The 19,132-nt window shown below is 36.2% G+C and overlaps 1 protein-coding gene and 1 pseudogene across 1 annotated transcript in view; one reads left to right on the forward strand and one right to left on the reverse strand.

Moving 5' to 3' along the window:
- LOC102484555 (mono-ADP ribosylhydrolase 2) overlaps window positions 1–19,132 on the reverse strand; it is a 1,480,331-nt gene that overhangs the window by 1,215,355 nt on the left and 245,844 nt on the right. The window lies entirely within an intron of this gene.
- The window catches only part of LOC102474031 (metallophosphoesterase 1 pseudogene), a 67,744-nt pseudogene continuing 51,822 nt past the window's right edge, over window positions 3,211–19,132 (forward strand).

Here is a 19,132-nt window from a genome sequence, read left to right on the forward strand (position 1 = left end):
GGGTGGCCTGGCCACGCCGCAATCCCTTCTCCTCCATTCTCCTCTCGGCATCTTAGGCACGCACACACACGCACCCGGTGTGAGTTTTAAGCCACCGGGTCCAGGACACGAACCGCAGTCGACTATGTGGGAGTCCAGCGACATAGCCATTACGCTAACTGCTGGTTCCCACTGTTTTAAGCTTCATAAGATATGATAGGACTTGATAACAATGAATTCTACTATAAAAGCAAATTCAGTATGATAATAACTAGGTTCCTGATGGTAGAGCTTATGGAGAAACTTAAAAAAAAAAAAAGATGGAATTTCAAACTCCCAAGGGATTTCAAAGGCTCACTATAGGGCGCGTGCACTCGCCAGACAGACAGAGAGAGACAGAGAGAGAGAAAGCGAGAAATCACCCCCCCAGGGGGGGCTGGCCACGCCGCAATCCCTTCACCTCCATTCTCCTCTCGGCATCTTAGGCACGCACACACACGCACCCGGTGTGAGTTTTAAGCCACCGGGTCCAGGACACGAACCGCAGTCGACTATGTGGGAGTCCAGCGACATAGCCATTACGCTAACTGCTGGTTCCCACTGTTTTAAGCTTCATAAGATATGATAGGACTTGATAACAATGAATTCTACTATAAAAGCAAATTCAGTATTATAATAACTAGGTTCCTGATGGTAGAGCTTATGGAGAAACTTAAAAAAAAAAAAAGATGGAATTTCAAACTCCCAAGTGATTTCACAGGCCTTCTATAACTGATGCTGGAGACATAGTTCTGTGACTCTCTGTGGTCCCTCTTCAACCCTTAGTGCTTCAGCACTGCAAGCCAAACCCGGACAAAGGCTGCTGCTCAGAAATTCATCCTTTTCTCTGTCTCTGCCACTTTCACTTTGGTTTTGCCCCTTCTCATTTTTTGTCAATATATATGTAATTGAGTTTCATGTTTTTTGTCTTTCTTCTCCACTTCATCTGCCACTTTTTTTACCTGACTCCTGACTCTGTTTTATGCTGTTATCATCCTGTTTTTGCTCCTCTGGACATGGGAATAATAATCTTATCGCTTCTACCTCTCTCATGGCTCTCTTCCTCAAGATTTTCGCTTGAACTTGCCATAATGACTCTGCTACTTCTTGCCACTTCAGGATGGGATCCTTGCCCACAACTGACCCTTTAGCATCTCTACTTGAGCTGGCCTTCTGGCCGAGCCTTTATGAAACATCAATTTCTGAGAAAACTGTGTTGCTCACTTTCTTTCTTTCTTTTTCTGTTGTGTTTATTTAAAGTATACATAATGACTTCATTTGTCAGAGGATACATGAGGAATTCTAATGGCATAAACCAAATGAGGCTGTTCATTAGAGCCTGATTTCTTGATATTCACTGGCTCTTACCCCTTCTTAATCTCCTTCCTCAGATTCTCCTTCAAGCTTGGAGTCTGCAAGTACTCATTCCAATAAATTCCCTTTGTGCACTTAGTAGAATTGACTTCTGTTGCTTGTAACCAAACACAGAACTCTATCTTTCATAGTCTAAAGACACAGCCTCATGACCCAAACCTGTCTACCTCTGTATGTTTCTCTCACCTCACCGACAAACGTGAAACCTTTGTTACATCCTTCAATGCCCATTCCTGGTCCCCAGCATTACCACTGGGCTGCCCTGTACTGTATTTTTAAATGTCATATTCTCTACCCTAGAAAGCTTTTCTTTTATTTCCAGTTCCAATGCTAGAATAACAGCTATGTCTTATACTTATTCTGTGGTCAGTTTTTGAACTCATCTTACCATGTTATAATTCTTTATTTGCTAGTTTATTTCTTCTGAGTGAAACAACTGTATCACAACTATCACAATCAACTTCCATTGTCCTATCTGATATATCATTTAAGTGACTAAATTCTCATTGAATAATGAATGAGGAACAAAAATTCTGAGACATAATGTATAATGCACCGTTTCTGACCCACTCAAATACCCTTGCACCCATTACCTATCTGCTACAAGTACTGACTGCTAATGGCTCTTAGCCAATCCCTTCTCTAAAGAATAGTTCCCCACTAATAACCATTGACTGATAATAGGAATACAAAAAAGCCAGTCCCTTGCTTCAAAGGAGAACCGGATGAATATCCATATCATCATGCTGAAGCTGAACTACGAATGAGACATCCTTGCTTAGCTTTTCCCCTGCCCTGTCCTGCCTCTTCTCTCACTTCCTCTATCTTTGAGCCCCTCCTCAATTAAATATATATATGCCAAAATTCCTTTTCAGATTCTGTTTACAGGAAAATCAAACTCTGGAAATGATACTAAGACAATATTTTAAACATATTTTCTGCCACAAATCAGGCTTTTGGAATGAATTCGTGGGAATACATCAGAATAAATTTCTGGGGCAAATTATATTACTTTAGAAGATACAGTGGAACAAACTAAAAAGCTGATGTATTATCTACAAAAAGTCTTTGAAATCATATTGGGTCCTCAAAAAAGTCATGACGCATTTTTGCATAGAAAAGATCTTAAGCAGAACAAAGCAGCCACAGAGGGCCTGCTTCAATTGTTTTGCCAAGACTTTGCCTCTAGAAAAAGTTTTTTCATCAGGTATTGAACCAGAATAACAGTAGGAATTGGCCTGGTCATATTGGCATAGCAGTAACACCTTCTGCAATGCTGGAAGCCTTATGGAAGATAGGGATTCAGTGCCTGAGTCAACCTGTACACCCCAGGCATGCACATATATGCCTGTGATCATGACTAGACAGGAGGTCTTGGTAAAATATCATGAGACCCTGCTGTGAGTGCTTGTCTCTCTAACTCTCTCTCGCTCTCACACACACATAAAATAAACAAAAATATTATTTTTAAAAAAGAATAATAGGAAATAAAAATGGATAGTGTATCAAGTTGACAAAGAATGTAAAGGCTACAGTTTCCAAAATGATTAATGAAATGAAAGAGAATGCATTTTAACAATCGAATCTCATATCTAAATTAAGCTATCAATTAGTTAATTGAATATATCATGAAGAAGAACTTTAAATATGAAAATAGTATATGTCAATGCTTTCTTCTGATAGTCTGCAAGGTTATATTTAAACTCCTCCTCCAAATAAAATTTGCCTGGGTGAAATAAAAATTAAAGAAACGGCTTCATCTATTACAGTCAGCTTTGACCTATTCTTTATATTTAATCTGAGAACCACATTCTGAGGATGAGCACTGCAAAAGTCCACATAACCATGACAATCACTGAGATGGTGATGACGGTCATGTCCTACGGTAAGGCATCTTTCCACTCTTCTGTTAAATAGTGGAAGGAGCCTCACACTTCAGTTCTGCACACCCGAGTTGAGGTGTTAGATCTGTCCATTTTGATCTTAAACCTTGTGTATATTACTCTAAACCTCTAGATTTCTTTCCATATTGTTAATAATTTATCTACTGGGTTGTTGCAAAAGTCGTGACATTTTTTTTATGTCTTTCTATGCAAAAAACTTTTCTGATGATCCAATTTTACTTATGTATTACTTCTTTCTAAAAGTATCAAAGTTAGGCCAATATCTTAACAGCCAGTTATTTTAGGGATAAATGTGCAGATCCAAGAAACCTTTTGGTTAACAGAGAAAACTGAGAGGAGCAGCCAGGAAAACTGTAGAACATTTTGCATTCTTCTAACCATAGAACAAGAGGAGCCAAAAAGGCATGTTGAAATTTGATCAAGTAGAGTTAAGATTTGGGTAAAGGCAAAACTTTACTACTGGTTGCTTTGGAAATGAGGCCCCTAACTTGTGATAATTATATTACAATGTGAAGAATGTACTTGAGTGAAATACTGAAACTGTAACTGGAGCTTTACCTTGGGGAAAGGCTGGATAAGTTTGGGAGAGGTTTGTACAGCAAAATAAAGAGAAAGATTTTATTATGTATGAAAGAGTTAAACTAGACCTATGTGCTGCAGAGTTTTTGATTCTGATAAATCTCTTGTTTAGTAAGAAACATAGTAAGTTAAAAAAAAAAAGAAAGTTGTATAATCACATCTTATTCTACCTGCTGTTCCCTATAGCTTTACTATCTATTGGTATGTAAGGTCGAGACTACCTAGGTTGGGGGGGGGTACCAGATGGCATAGTGGTTATGTCGCTGGACTCCCACATGGCCAACTGCAGTTCAAGTCCCGGAGCCAGTGGTTTGAAACTTATGCCGGGAATATATGGGAGTGTGCGTGCCCAAGATCCCAGGAGGAGAATAGAGAAAAAGGAATTGCGGTGTGGCCATCCCCGCTGGGGGGGGGGGGGGTTTCTTTCTTTTTCTCTGTCTCTGTTTCTCTCTCTCTCCAGTGAGCACACACACTTTAAGGCAAAAGCTTCTAAAAAGAGAGAGAAAAGGAAGGAAGGAAGGAAGGAAGGAAGGAAGGAAGGAAGGAAGGAAGGAAGGAAGGAGAGTAAGTGAGGGAGGGAGGAAAAGAGAAGGGAAAGAAAAGGAAGGGAAGGGAAGGGAGCAGTAGAACTAAGGGTCAATATGGTAGGGTCTGTACAAAGATCTAGGAGGTCAGAGAAAAAAATGCAAACATAAATTTAAACTACAAATCAGGAAGAGCTTCACAGTATGTAAAAACTTGGCCTAGACTCACATGACTGGGTTTTTCTTTAGTATTAAATAGAGAAGGAAATTTTCAACACAGATTACAAGCATAATTTACTCAAGGAAGGTTTCATCATACTTTATCCTAATCTAATATCCTGCTCCTATATCAAAGTATTACAGAAAGAAGCCAAAGTCACAATGATGAAGACAATGATTAGAAATTCTGATTACCCTCAAAGCATATGCCTGCCTGCAGGAAGAAGCTTCATGAACTGTTTCAAGTAGATGTTCTGGGATTCACAGGGGAAATATTCATGAGCTCTAAACAGAAAAAGATGTTCTGTCAACCTCAGGTAGAAGCAAAAACTTACTTGCCTGAAGATTTTATATAAACAGTTCATTTCATCCAGCTTTATAATAGATGGTGGTTAGGAATAATTACAAACTAGAATCTATGCTTAAAGAAGAAATTAATTCACAAACTCTACCAACATGGCAGTCCAAATTTCTGGATATGTTAGCTCAAGAGACAACAAAGTAATACATGCAGTGGTGCTCTGTCTGCTTTGTACAATGTGCAGAACCTGAGATTACAGCCTTTGAGACTGGGGAAGGCATGGGAAGCTTGCTTGAATTTAAACAGAGAAGCTTGGAAAGATGAGAGTAATGGGATGGTGTTTATGAACTTTCAGCGTTATGATGAAGTGTTTCTATACGTGCTGGGGTAAAGAGGATGACTGTGGGAACAGGAAAAGGATCCCATTTCTCTTTTAGTGTTGGTCCAGTTTGTAACAATCAATGTTCGAGGTCAGTTCTCATCTTTCGTTATCAGCTGGAAATATCTTTTTGAACATCACCCCCTCTCCCTCATGTGCTCTTATATTTTAAAGTTTGCTTGTATGTCTCCTCATTTGACTTAACATACCAGACTCTAACCTCACCCTCAATGAAAAGCTACATAATGCAGTAACAAAGAGGTCCATCCCTTGGGCAAAGTGGTGGTGTGGTGGTTAAGATAGTTGGATCCTATTTGGCAGACTATAATTCAAGTACCAGACCTATGGGCTTGAGAAAAGCTCTGGGTATGCATATGTGTATGCCCAAAATCTTGAAAGAAGGGAGAAATTGAGGAGAAGGGATTGCAATGACATTAGCATTCTGCATCGGGGGTATGTTTTTGCTTCTTTCCACCTCCTGCGCATGTATATGCCCTCTTGAAAATTTGAGAAAATAAAAAACAAAAAGAAGTCCTCTGGACCAGATAACCTGCATTCAAATCCTGGCTTTATCATTCTTCTAACTGTGTAATGTTGAGAAAGCTTCTGTCTCTCTCTTTCTCTCTCTCTCTCTCTCTTCCTCCCTCCCTCCCTCCCTCTCCTTCTCTTACTCCCTCCCTCCATCAGCTTAACCAACTCCAAAACGGAGGTAATATCAGTATGTCAAGAACTGTGAAAAACCAATGAGTTGGTACCTGTAACGTACTTAGAAATAAGCCTAGACAGCAATCTCATTAATTACCAATCATGATTATCTTTAGACATTCTACTAAGGACACACCATCACCTTACTCTCTAATTTTACCCTCCATAAGATGTATAGTCCGTGAAACATCTAGGTGGATGTAGGTTTTCTTTGCTCTTGTTCTGTACAGCATATGCTAACATGCAGCTGATCACCACAGACTTGATATATGGAATGTGCACAGGGCCTCCTATTAACATACAAACAATTGCTATTTTTTTTAACATGTAGACTTGGAAAAAGGGAAATGCAACTTATTGTCAGGTACCAAGTAAGAGAACACATAATGTCATTCTCTATCATATGTTGTTCAAAACAAATTTGGTTCCCATAAAAGCAATGAATTGGGACAAGCTACCCACTAAAGAGTTAAGTTCTTCACTGTTCTTGAGTTAACAGTTTATCTGTTCTATCTATAATTTTCCGAATGGCAGAGATCCCCAGGGGAACACTTAGCCAAAGTGAGTAACAGAGCTGTGTTTTCCTTACAGGCAAGACCAGGATGTGTATTATGAATCTTAATCTAAGTTCATGAAGAAAAGAGAATAATGGCATAATTATACGGAAAGAATAATGGAGTCTAGCCAAAAAAAGAAGGAAAAAAATGCTTTCCTAACATAATTTAGGCACATGTTTTCAATCAAATTAACTTGCTTATATAATCTTTACAGTAAACTTAAAGATGAAAAAGCAAAAGACTGAAGAGGAGCAGCTAAATGGACATGAAACAAGGGAATTATTAAACTACCGGTTAACTTCATTTAGTTTCAAACTAAATATGTATGAATATGAGAGATCAGTATTCCACTTTATGCAAAAGAGCATAGATGCTGACAAATTCTATCTCAATAGATTTAGCATACAGTTTATGATCTGTATGTAAAATTCAGTTAGCACAGTGAACTGAAAAGCTGACTCTGCAGACATTAAAGCTCTTTAAGAGGAGTCCTCAAGCATATCTCCAAAGATGGCCCACTGATGAGCCAAAACATACAGTCAATATATACGAATTCTAAAGCACTTTATTTGGTGTCATTAATAGTTTCTTCAATTTAAAAAGTGATTATCTTGCTAAAAAATAATTAGGGAAAAAGAGATGGGAGGAGGTTGTTTTTACTTGATGGTATCAGTTTGACTTAACAATTCAATAAAATAATTTAGAATAGTGAAGAAGAATCCTCTTCTGAAAGAAAGACTGAACATTCAGGATGTAATCATAGAGAAAACTGTATGAGCTCATGTCTCCTCAATTTAAAGGAATGCTAACATTGCTTTTATATGCTTACAGTAGATAAACTCTATAATTTGGCTTTCTCTACTTAGGAACTTTATAGGGCTGATATTGGCAGTATGTAAAAATAAACGAATAGGTCCACTTTCTATTTCTTTCCCAAGAAATGGCCCCATTTCCTATTTTTTCTCAGTAATTATGTACATTGACTGGTTTTAATGTATCAGGTTTTAATATATCACCTGGGAGTCAGCAGGTAGTGTGGTAAATGCACTGGACTTCAACATGGCTGACTACAGACCTGGCTGCTTGCTTTCTTGCTTTCCCTTTCTCTCTCTCTGGTCAAATTAAAATAATAATTTAAAAAATGGAATTAAATAAATAAATAAATATTTTTTATAAAATAAAATAATTGGATAACTAGTACCTGAATGTTAATCTGTCACTCAATAGAATTGTAAAATTCAAATAAATAAAATTACTTCAGTATAAAAATGTCCTATGTTTTCAATATATGGGACCCAAAGTCTCTTTTTAACCTATGCTAAATATCTCTAGAGTAGACATTCATACCTCTGCTGGCATATGGATATTCTATATGGAAAATTCATTCTGATCCAATATTACTTAAATTCGAGGTGATGTGTACTTTCAAATACTGCATGTGAAGGAAATGAAAACAATCCTTAAGTTCAAAATTCACAGGTTTATCTGTCTTTTTAGAATACCTGTGTGTTAATATAAATGCCATGATTTTCAAAGCACTGAAGATAAAAACAGAAAAAATGTTATCAGATAGAAAAATTAATCCAAAATTTTTAAATTAGCAGATAAATGAAATTATACATCACTCTGAAGAAGCAAATTACAACTAAAAATAGTGTACATAGACTATCTAATTTTTTTTTTCCTCAGTACTCAGGATACAATTTTAATGACATGACCTTTACTCTTACTTGTAATACTACTAATGTTGTATGTCTTCTAACATAAATTTCTTAGATGACTAAGAGGTCATTTCAAGCAGTTGTGATGTTAAAATTAATACTAAGGTTTATGATACTTATTACTGGTCCCTAACGTAAATTAGCATACATTTTCTGGAGGAACCATTTGGGTTGCCTTCATTAAGCTTATGCCAAAGAATAGTATTACACAATAGTATTAGCACAAATATCAGTGAAATGAAAAACTAGATTCTATAAGCAAAGACAGATTTTTTCATCTGCCTTTCTGCCTGCCACAGGCACTCTTCCTGAAATCATATGCCCACTTAACAGCGAACTCCGGCATCTCATACTACAGGTTGGAGTTCAAGCATCGTTGGTTCAGGAAGGCCTCGACCTTCCTGACTGGGTAATTCCACAGCATAATCGTCCAAATCAGCATGCACCTATACCAAAGTCAGTAGCCACAAATGCAGTTTTTCTTATTTATATGTGATTTGATAAATGTCTGCTTATACACTGTACATGTACCTGTAATGTGTCTGTATTTTTATCTGTGGAATTTCCAACACTGGCTCATGTTAAGTGATCAAGAAGGAAGTCTTCTACCCAAAATATTACATACCAGTCTGAACAAAAACCACATTGATCTTGTATGCCTCCTAGAGATAAACCACATACATTGTCCATTCTCACAACTATACATTTATTTCTGGTACAGATATGACCACTTAGCAAGCTAATATTTTTCTTTCCAAATTTCTCAGAAAGATTATGCTAGTTAATATATATCACATATTTATCAATATACTAAGCACTGAAAAAATATGCTTTAGCAAACAGCTCATTTTAATTCTTCAAAGAGCAAAACAAATTGTTTGAAAGGAATATATATATATATATATATATATATAATACAAACTTTGATTCTAGTCTTAACAGAAAATGTTGAGGCCAAATGTAAGCCTAAACAGAAACTATGAGGAGTTAAAAATCCTCACAGTACATATGTTTAACATATTGAAGAGCTAAAATGCAATTTTTATTATAATATAAGCCAGAGGAAGGATATAACTAGACCATTAATTATGCATATGACATAGACAGGGACTGGGGGAGTAGAAAACAGAGGGATCAGATGATTGATGCTTATTAAATAATATTAGTAAGATCAGAAAATTTATTAAGAATAAGTAATGACATCAATATAAAGCCTTCTTTCAAAGTCTTCTTACAATTGCATCTGAACATTAACTAATTTCTAGTGTTCCATAACTTCCAAAGTACTCAACAGAGAGTTAATTTTTCCCCCAAACGAAGACTGTTATGTATGCTTCATTGAAATTTTACTTAGCATAAAGTTACTTTCTCAAAACGTCTCAATTCTTCTGACCTATATATAATTTGGAATCTCTAAGAGACAATAAAGAATTAAAGACAGATTGAAAAAAGAAAAACATAAGAATTTTTAGTTCTAAAAAGACTCTACCAGGCCGGCCCATGAATTGGTGATTACGGCAGATGGATCCCATGTGGCCGACACTGTGGTTCAAGATCTGGACCTAGTGGCTTTAGAAATACACCCAACATTAATGCATGTGTGCCCAGAATCCCAAAGGGAGAAAGAAATGAAGAAGAAGGGATTGCAGTGTGATTACTCCCTATGGGGGGGAGGTGCTTTCCCACTTTTCTTTTCTCTCTCTAATGAACACGTGCCCGCTGGCAAAAAAAAAAAAAAAAAAAAGGAGGCCTGTTAGAATATTGTTTTGTTTGTTTGTTTGTTTTCCTTCAGAGGAACTCTGTTGTATAGGAAATTTAGAGAAAAATTATCACAGTAAAAATATAAATAAGAGGGAATTAACATTTTATCCCAAGTACTGAAGGTGAAGAAATGTAAAAGAAGAAAAACTAAACAAGGTAATGAGAGACACTTTAAGACCACTCTCCCACAATTAAATAAAAGCTAGATTAGGGAACCAGCAGTTAGTGTAATGGCTATGTCGCTAGACTCCCACGTAGTCGACCACGGTTCGTGTCCCGGACCCGGTGGCTTAAAAACTCATGCCGGGCGCGTGTGCATGTGTGCCCAAGATCCCGAGAGGAGAAGGGAGGAGAAGGGATTGCGGCGTGACCATCCCCCCTGGGGGGTGATTTCTCGCTTTCTGTCTCTATGTCTCTCTCTGTCTGTCTGGCGAGCGCACGCGCCCTACAGTGAAAATCTCTCCAAAAAAAAAAAATAAATAAATAAATAAATAAATAAAAGCTAGATCACATTTATATTATATGCCTTAAAATGAGTAATGCCCTCATCCTAAAAGGGAATTCAACTTTAATAAAAAAAATAGCATATTTTTAAAAACATTTTATCAATTAACATGAATATGTCAGAAAGCTTCACAAACAAGAAAACATATATCTAAAAGATAAGCTATGTCTTTGGAAACAGTGTCTAAGCATAAACAGATCAAACGATCCAATCACATGAAATAGTCAGTAAACGGAAAATCATCATGGCAGAAGCACCCACATTCTCTTCTTACATACTTGGTGCCAGTGTGCCAGCTTCCTTACAGGTTACTTAATTTTACCTTCAATTGTGGTCAATTTTTTAAAATATAAAATTAAAATAGAAACATTAGAGAAAGTTTAGAAAATAATGAGGGAGTTATCTCTAAAAACTTCCAAATGATTCTTTTTTTTCTTTGCTATAATAAAATTGGATTATATATCATTTATATTGTACTTAAAATTTTTATATATTATACAATGAGAATCATTTTTAAAAATCTGTGCCAGTGACACAGTGGTTAAGGAAGCTAGATTCCACATGGCCACAACCATATGGTTTGATTCCAGGACCTGGTAGCTTAAGAAATATGTGGGACATCTGTGCATGTGTGCTCAAAATCTGGAAGAAAAGGGAAAAGTGGAGAAGTGATTGATGCATGACCATTCCCCATTGCAGGGAGGAGTACTTTCTTTCTCTATTTCTCTCCCTCTCCCTCTCCCTCTCCCTCTCCAGTAAGCATATGTGCCCTTTGGCAAAAATTTTTAAAAAGCAAGAAAACACTTTGTATCAGATCATAATTAAAACTGTTGTGGATTGCCCTCTCAAATATTATTTCTAGAGACATATAAAGGTTTTATCCTTATTTTAGGTGATAAGTCGGTTATAATCACTACTGTGCTAATATGTTGTGTCCTTTTAATTATTTAACGTGACAGGTGATTTTTTTTTTTTTTTAATGACTGCAACATTGCTCATCCCACATGAATTTCTGACAAAGTGACTTTGACTCATGGAAAGCTGGGGTATTTGTTCCTGTCCCTTGAATCGTAGTGGACTTATGATTATGGTAGAAGTGATTCTGTGACTTCCATGGCTTTTACCCAAGCTCTGCTGGGTTCCTTTAGGACACTCACTATTGGAACTTCACCACCAAGCTCAAGCAGCCTGTGAGGAGATCCACAGAGAGGAACCAAGACCTCCAACCTTCAGCCACAGCTGAACACTCAGCTGATAGCCAGTACCAATTTATATCCATATAAGAGAAAACTTAGAAGGGGATACCCTAGCCCCCAGATGAGCCTCCCTACATAATACTATATTGAACAAAAAGGAGCCTTCCCCAGAGGCCCTTTCAAATTTCAGAATCATAAGCTAAATGAATTATTATTGTTGTAAGAAGTTTGGGGATGATTTGTTATATGGCTATAGAAGACCAGACAATTCTAAGTCCAATCATCATATGTATTTTCTTAGTTCAGTTTAAACTATGTTATATTCCAATGAATACATATAGTGTGATTTAAATAATGATTCTTTAAAAATTGGATATTTTAGGGTTACTTTCTATAGTTTATTTCCTGCATATTAAATGTTAGAAATAGAATAATTAAATGAATAAATATACGCATTTTATGGCTCTTGACTCATAACATCAACTAGTTTTTCAAAAACGCCACATTAATCTACACTAATATAAGAAAATAGTACTCCCACTAATACCTCACGAGCATTGAGAAGTACCGTTTAAAAAATATTTATTTGCTAATTTGAGTAAAATGCCACCTCTTATTCTTATTAATTAACATCAAATGTAAATATCCATGCTTTCTATTTGTTTCCACTTTCAAGTGAATTGTCTCCATATTCTTTGCCCATTTATCTAATGATAATTTAATGTTTTTGATAACAATATTAGAATATTTTACACAAGAAAAATATTAATCCTTTGTCTTTTTTTAAATATAATCACTTTTTTATTTTATTTATTCATTCATTTATTTTAATTTGACCAGAGAGAGACAGAGAGAGAGAAAGACTGAGAAAGCAAGCTGCCAGGTCCGGGACTCAAACCGTGGTCAGCCATGTGGGAGTGTCCAGCACCTTAACCACCACGCCACCTGCTGGTCCCAATCATTTGTCTTTCATATCTGTTATAAATAATTTCCCCCATCTCTTATGCTTTTTGTCACTTTTTTGGAGCTTGTTAAACACGGAGTTTTTAATTTTTATTAAAATTAGTAGTCAAATATGATCTTTTCCTTGAGATTTTTGTTGTTGCTTTCTCTAATTTAGTTACCATCCTCCAGATATCTGAGAGTCAGTATTACTTTCTTCCATTAGGGTTGTGGTTCTACTTTATTTTTACTTTTCTGTTAAATTATTCTAGAGTTTCAAGGGAATAAAATTGTAAGTATACTGGGACCAGCAGGTAGAGTAATGGTTACGTAGGTGGACTACCACGTAGTTGACCACAGATAGAGTCCTGGACCAGTGGCTTGAAACTCACACCTGGCATGTGTGTGTGTGTGCCCAAGATCCTGAGAGGAGAATGGAGAAGAAGGGATTGTGGCATGACCATCCCCCCTGGGTGGTGATTTCTCACTTTCTGTCTCTCTGTCTCTCCAGTGAGCACAGGCACCATTTGGAAAAAAATCTCTCAAAAAAAAAATTGTAAGTATACAATAAGGGGTAGAAATATAGATAATTAATTCTTTTGTTTTCATTGTAAAACAATTATTGTAACACCTGCTACTGAAGAATTTTTCTACTGGTATTCTTAACATATCATGAGATCTTTAAACATGAATTTATCTCAAAATTGCATATTATATAAAGAAAACATTGTGATGGGGTTTTATCCAGACTGAATTATTCTTAGCAGAAGTAAGTAAATTTTTCTAAAGATTTAGGACATAAAATAACACCTAATGCTGAAAAGATCATAGAAAGCATGCTTTAATATTTCACTAACTCCCTAAAATACAATATCTCAACTATCTGTTATATTCTATTAGGAATCTTTTGAGACAAAAAGATTGACTTTCATTGTTTAAAACATCATAGATTTTACCTTTAAATACATATTATTTTAATTTTTAAAAATAGTTATATTTATCTGAATTCTATTGGTATAAAAGACAAACTCTAAAAAATACAATGACTTTTTTTTTTAAGGTTTTTGCTATAGAGTACATGCACTGACCCAAGAGAAGGGAGACAGAAAGAGGCAGTGAGGGGGAAAGTGAGAAATCACGGCCCCCAACGAGGGATGGCCATGCTGCCATCCTTTCTCCTCCATTCTCCTCCTGGGATTTTGGGGGCACGCATGCGTGCAAACACACACAGACACATGCACACACACACATATCTACATGTGCCTGGTGTGATTTTCAAGCCACTATGTCTGGGACTTTAACCTAAATCATGTGGCGATCCACTCCTTAGACCCCAATACAATGACTTAAAAACATATATTTTGTCTTCATTTAAGCCCTAAAGACCTTAGCAGGTGGCATGGTGGTTAAAGGCACTGCACTCCCACATGGTCAATTGTGGTTCGAGTCCTGGACCTGGTAGCTTGCTTTCTCACTTTCTTTCTTTCTCTCTCTCTCCCTCTCTGGACAAATTAAATAAATAAAGATAAATAAAAATAATTATCTGAAAAAAATTTTAATCCTAATATTTTAAAATAAGAATAAATATAAAAATGAAATTAAAAATATCTGAAAGAAATTAAAACAGTGGTTTTCAAATGTCATCCCATGGTCTCGTGCCACAATGACATCATCAGACTCTGAAGAGTTTGTTTAATAATACATATTCTTGGACTCTATCTACCAAGGCATTCTCAATCAGTAGCTACAAAAAGATTTAGACGTTTAGTTGTGTGACTTTATCTAACATTCCCTTCCAAGACCTCCCTCCCCAAAGAAGTAGCTCACCACCTTTTGAAAGTTGATTTTTCCACCTGTGTGTTCTTACATCTTATGAATTCTTACTCCAGAGACTTTTTGCTCCCACTTTCATTTCTCCTTTCACAATGAGCTTATGGTCTAATTTTATTTGTATTTTCATTTCTCAAATACCATTAACTCCTTCGACTGCTTACAAGTCTTCCATTTAAAAAATAAACACTCTTTTGCCCCTATGCTTTCTCTAGCGATTATTTCCTATATTACTTCTTTTTTAAAAGAATTATTTATTTATCTAATTCCATTTGTTATTATTATTTTTTAATTTGACCAGTGAGAGAGAGAGAGAAAGGTAAAGTGAGAAAGCAAGTCGCCAGATCCAGGACCCAAACTGTGGTAGGCCATGTGGGCCATAGAGTACATGCGCTGACCCAAGAGAAGGGAGACAGAAAGAGGACTTTCTGTCTCCAACCACCATGTCACCTTCTGGCCCCTTACTTTTTCCATTTTTCCAAATTAATTATCTAATCTTCCTGCCTCTACTTCCTTGATGTCCTGCAGTATGTCTTCTTTCATGAAAAATTCAGAAACTCATTCGGAAATTGGCAATCTCTTCTTGAAACTTTCTTCAGCTTCCAAAACATACTGTCATCCTGGTTCTTCTCTAAACTTTTGATATCTCTCCTATCTGTCTTGTCTTTTTGTTGTTGTTGTTTGTTTAAAGAATTATTTCATTTCAATTTATTTAAAAAATAAGGTATTTTTTAGGGACCAGCAATTAGTGTAATGGCTATGTCACTGGACTCCCATGTAGCCAACCACATTTCAAGTCCCAGACCCAGTGGCTTAAACTCACGCTGGGCACATGTGCGTGCGTGCCCAAGATCCAGAGGGAAGAATGGAGGAGAAGAGAAGGGATTGTGGCATGGCCATCCCCCCTGGGGGATGATTTCTCGCTTTCTGTCTCCCTGTCTCTATCTGTCTTTCTGGCAAGCGCATGTGCCCTATAGCAAAAACCTCTCCAAAAATAAATAAATAAATAAGGTATTTTTTTAAAAACTGCCAGCCCCTGTCTTGTCCTTTAACATTGTTTCTTCCCCTGTTAAGAAGACTGCCAATACTCCAACCAGAAAGGACTTTTACTCTAAGAACATCCTCAGAGATCATCTATTCTCCTAACTTCCATTAATAGGGCTCACAAATCATTGCAATTCTATCTTATTCCTGATATTTTTACACATGCAATTAAGTATTTACTTAGATATTTATTCTTAAATTCCCCAATATCAGAATCAAAATGCTAAAGAATATTATTTTCCATGCCAACTAGATGCTTCTCCAAAACAATGGAAACCCTTCAGTTATTTTATTGTCAGTTATAACCTACCTATTAATAATGTTTGAGGTCTTTAAAATAAAAGGCCAGTAGATGGCATAGTGGTTACATCACTGAACTCCCACAGGGCTAACTGCGGTTCAAGTCTTGTACCCAGTGGCTTGAAACTCACACCGGATTTGTGTGAGTGCATGTCCAAAATCCCAAGAGGAGAATGGAGGAGAAGAAATTGCAGTATGGCCATCCCTCTGGGGGAGAGGGGGGTGATTTCTTGCTTTCTGTCTCTCTGATAAGCACACATATCCTATAGCAAAAATATCTCTTAAAAAATAAATAAAAATAAAAGGTACCAACAAATATAAAATATAAAGTAATTAATTAATTAAATTACCTCATGCCATATAGGCTAATATACCAGAAATGTTTTTAATTAACCAATTTTTTAAAATGAAAAAAGTATTTAAAAGCAGCTACCAAAATATACATAAAATCAACTTACAAATATTGAAAAAAAAATTGCACTCCTTTCCACATTTTTTCCAGCAAATCTTGGATCTTTGAATTACATTTGCTAGTATTACATTTGCTTGTTCCTTACATATTCTGAGAATTAGGATATGCAAAATTATGTAAAATTGGAACCATGATACATATAATTTTAAAAAACTTCAAAAATCATTTAAGCTAAGTTCTAATTTTGTAGATTCAAATAATATGTTAAAATGTAAATTTTGATTGAAACACAAAATATATTAGATATGGTATTCCAAAGTCAAGTGCCACACCAAGGTTACAATTTTCAAAGAAAGTATCTGAAAACGATATGACTCTTAAAACCTTATTTATTATCTTCATAAGAACTAGGGCGAGGCCCATATTACAAAGGTTAAGCAGTTGTACATTGGGAGCCAGAACTCACATGCAAGCCCAAAGTCCTTATGGGATTGTGGGACTGTGACAAGACCATGCCCTTTGGAGGAGGACTATCTCTCTCTCTTTAGCTCTCTCTCTCTTTCTCCCTCTCTCTCTCTCTCTCTCTCTATGAAGACTGCACACATCATCGCAACAAAAAAATAAAAGGAATATGAGTCAGTATTTCAAGATTAACATAATAAAGAATAAGAGCAGATTCTGACAACTTCTGTGCATGGTGACCCTTCAGTGTATGATCTCCAAAATTTCAGACTGATATGGTTCATTGGTGCCTTGCTTGCCTTGAAAATCTGGAGAGGCTATTTAGTCACTCTGAGAGAGAGAAAGAGCTGTGTGTACAATCACCCTTCACTCATAGAGTATCTTTGGTCACAGAATGTCTTTAGTTTCCGTTGGGTCACACATGAGCAAGTGCTGGTGTGGAGTCATCTTAAGTCTGGTTCAAGGGATCCACCTGGAGAGAAAACAGGACTTCAAAAGAAACTGGCAATGTCACTAAATACATATAGATGGAAAAGGAAAAAGTAGCCAGTTAGAATCAAGATATGTATCCCTTTGGCTAAAGGAACAGAAAGGAGTGATTCCAGAAGGTGGGTGTAGAAAGTGTCCACAAGATAGTCAGCTTTAAACATGAGTTCAATTCAAAAATATAGCAATCTGGTAGAATTTTTCTTCCTCTTCTCCCTCTTTATCACTGCTACACTGGAGGATCAGTAACTGCAACTACAACACTGGAAAGAAGGGCAGAAGCACAGGTGGGAAAGAGATGAAGCTGGCCTCACCTTCTTCCCTACGCTCAGGCAATTGCCTGCCATAAGCCCAAACTGGAGGAGAGCAGCCTCAAAATTAAATCACAACTACATTTTTTATTACGATGCTGAACTGACAGACATACTGAGTACTGAATTGAGATAGTCTTTGTAATTTAAGACTATAGGGATTTTTATTAGTTAAAAGTGACCTGAAAAGTAATAAGACACATATGAGGTCTATACAAGGATAAGGGAAATTTGGGCCTGCTGGAGAGAACTTTATGAGTATGTGCACAAATTGTGTTTCTCTTCATAGAAAGATTATACACTTGCACAACCATGCACATATATGCACACACTCAATGCAAAATGCATATAAAAGTTCACTGTGATGTTAATCCTTCAAATTTTATCTAATAAATTTCATATTTTAAATTTTGGCTGAGATATATTGCAAACATGAGATACATTGTTATTTCAAAGAACTTCCAAAATTCAACAATTTTTTTTTTTAAGATTTTTTTTTTAACTTTATTTATTTTAATTTGACTGGAGTGAGAGAGAAAGAGAAAGGGAGAGAAAGGGAGAAAGCAAGCTGCCAGGTCCAGGGCTCGAACCATGGTCTGCTAGGTGGGAATCCAGCACTCTTAAGCACTATGCCACCTGCTGGCCCCCAAGGAAGGCCAGATGGTGGTGCACCAGTAACACAACACTCTGCAAGACTGAATCACATGGTAAGGTTCCAGGTTCACATTCAGGGTTTTTCCAGAGTAGACTGGGCAGCCATGTGCCCCTAATATGGGGCTGGCTGAGGCTAGGAGTGAAATATAGCATAAAGATCCTGTTGGAGGGGATGCATATCTCTCTGTCTCTGCCTCTATTTCTGTCTTTTTCTTTCCTTTCTTCCTCTCTCATCATAGAAACTTTTAAAAACGTTAGTTTTTTAAAATGAGAATTTTTAAAAGAACTCATTATTTAATATCGACTGCCCCTCACTAGAAACAAAAAAAATTAGATTTGGAATTTAATGGTTAAATTATATTAATTGATGGAATGAATATATTTAAAATAATTTTTACAAACAGTACAACAAAAGTTGTATGTATATGAAAGACACTACAAAGAATCAAGTTCATTCTTGTTTTTAAGACTTCCAGGTCCCCCATCCACTCAAAAATACCTGCAAAATGATTTATTATTCCATCTTAAGGCCTAATTTTCTTTTATCAAATCTATGATAAGCATTACAACAGACTATGGAAACAATTCATTAGAAGGACTTACAGTGAGACTTGTTTGTATTACCTATACTTTGCAAGAATGAAGTGAGAGGAGATGCAAAATAAAAATGCAAATCATGGATAAATTGAGAGTTAACCATTCAAAACATCAAAAGCTTTGTACTTTTTGATACATAGGAAATAGTAGGAATAGTTACTGCAGAAAAATATTTTATACTTAGGATTTTATCAATGGTTATATGTGTTAGAAAAAAAGAAACCTTTCAATATCACATTTTAAACATCAAGTAATTTCACTTTACTGACATTTTTGCAACACTCCCCAAAAGGCTTTGCTGTTCAATTATAGCCATTATACATTTTAACAATTTTTTTTTTTTTTAATTTC

Source organism: Tupaia chinensis, unplaced genomic scaffold, assembly GCF_000334495.1.
Source record: "Tupaia chinensis unplaced genomic scaffold, TupChi_1.0 Scaffold000101_1, whole genome shotgun sequence".
In the NCBI taxonomy this organism is placed as follows: Eukaryota; Metazoa; Chordata; class Mammalia; order Scandentia; family Tupaiidae; genus Tupaia; species Tupaia belangeri.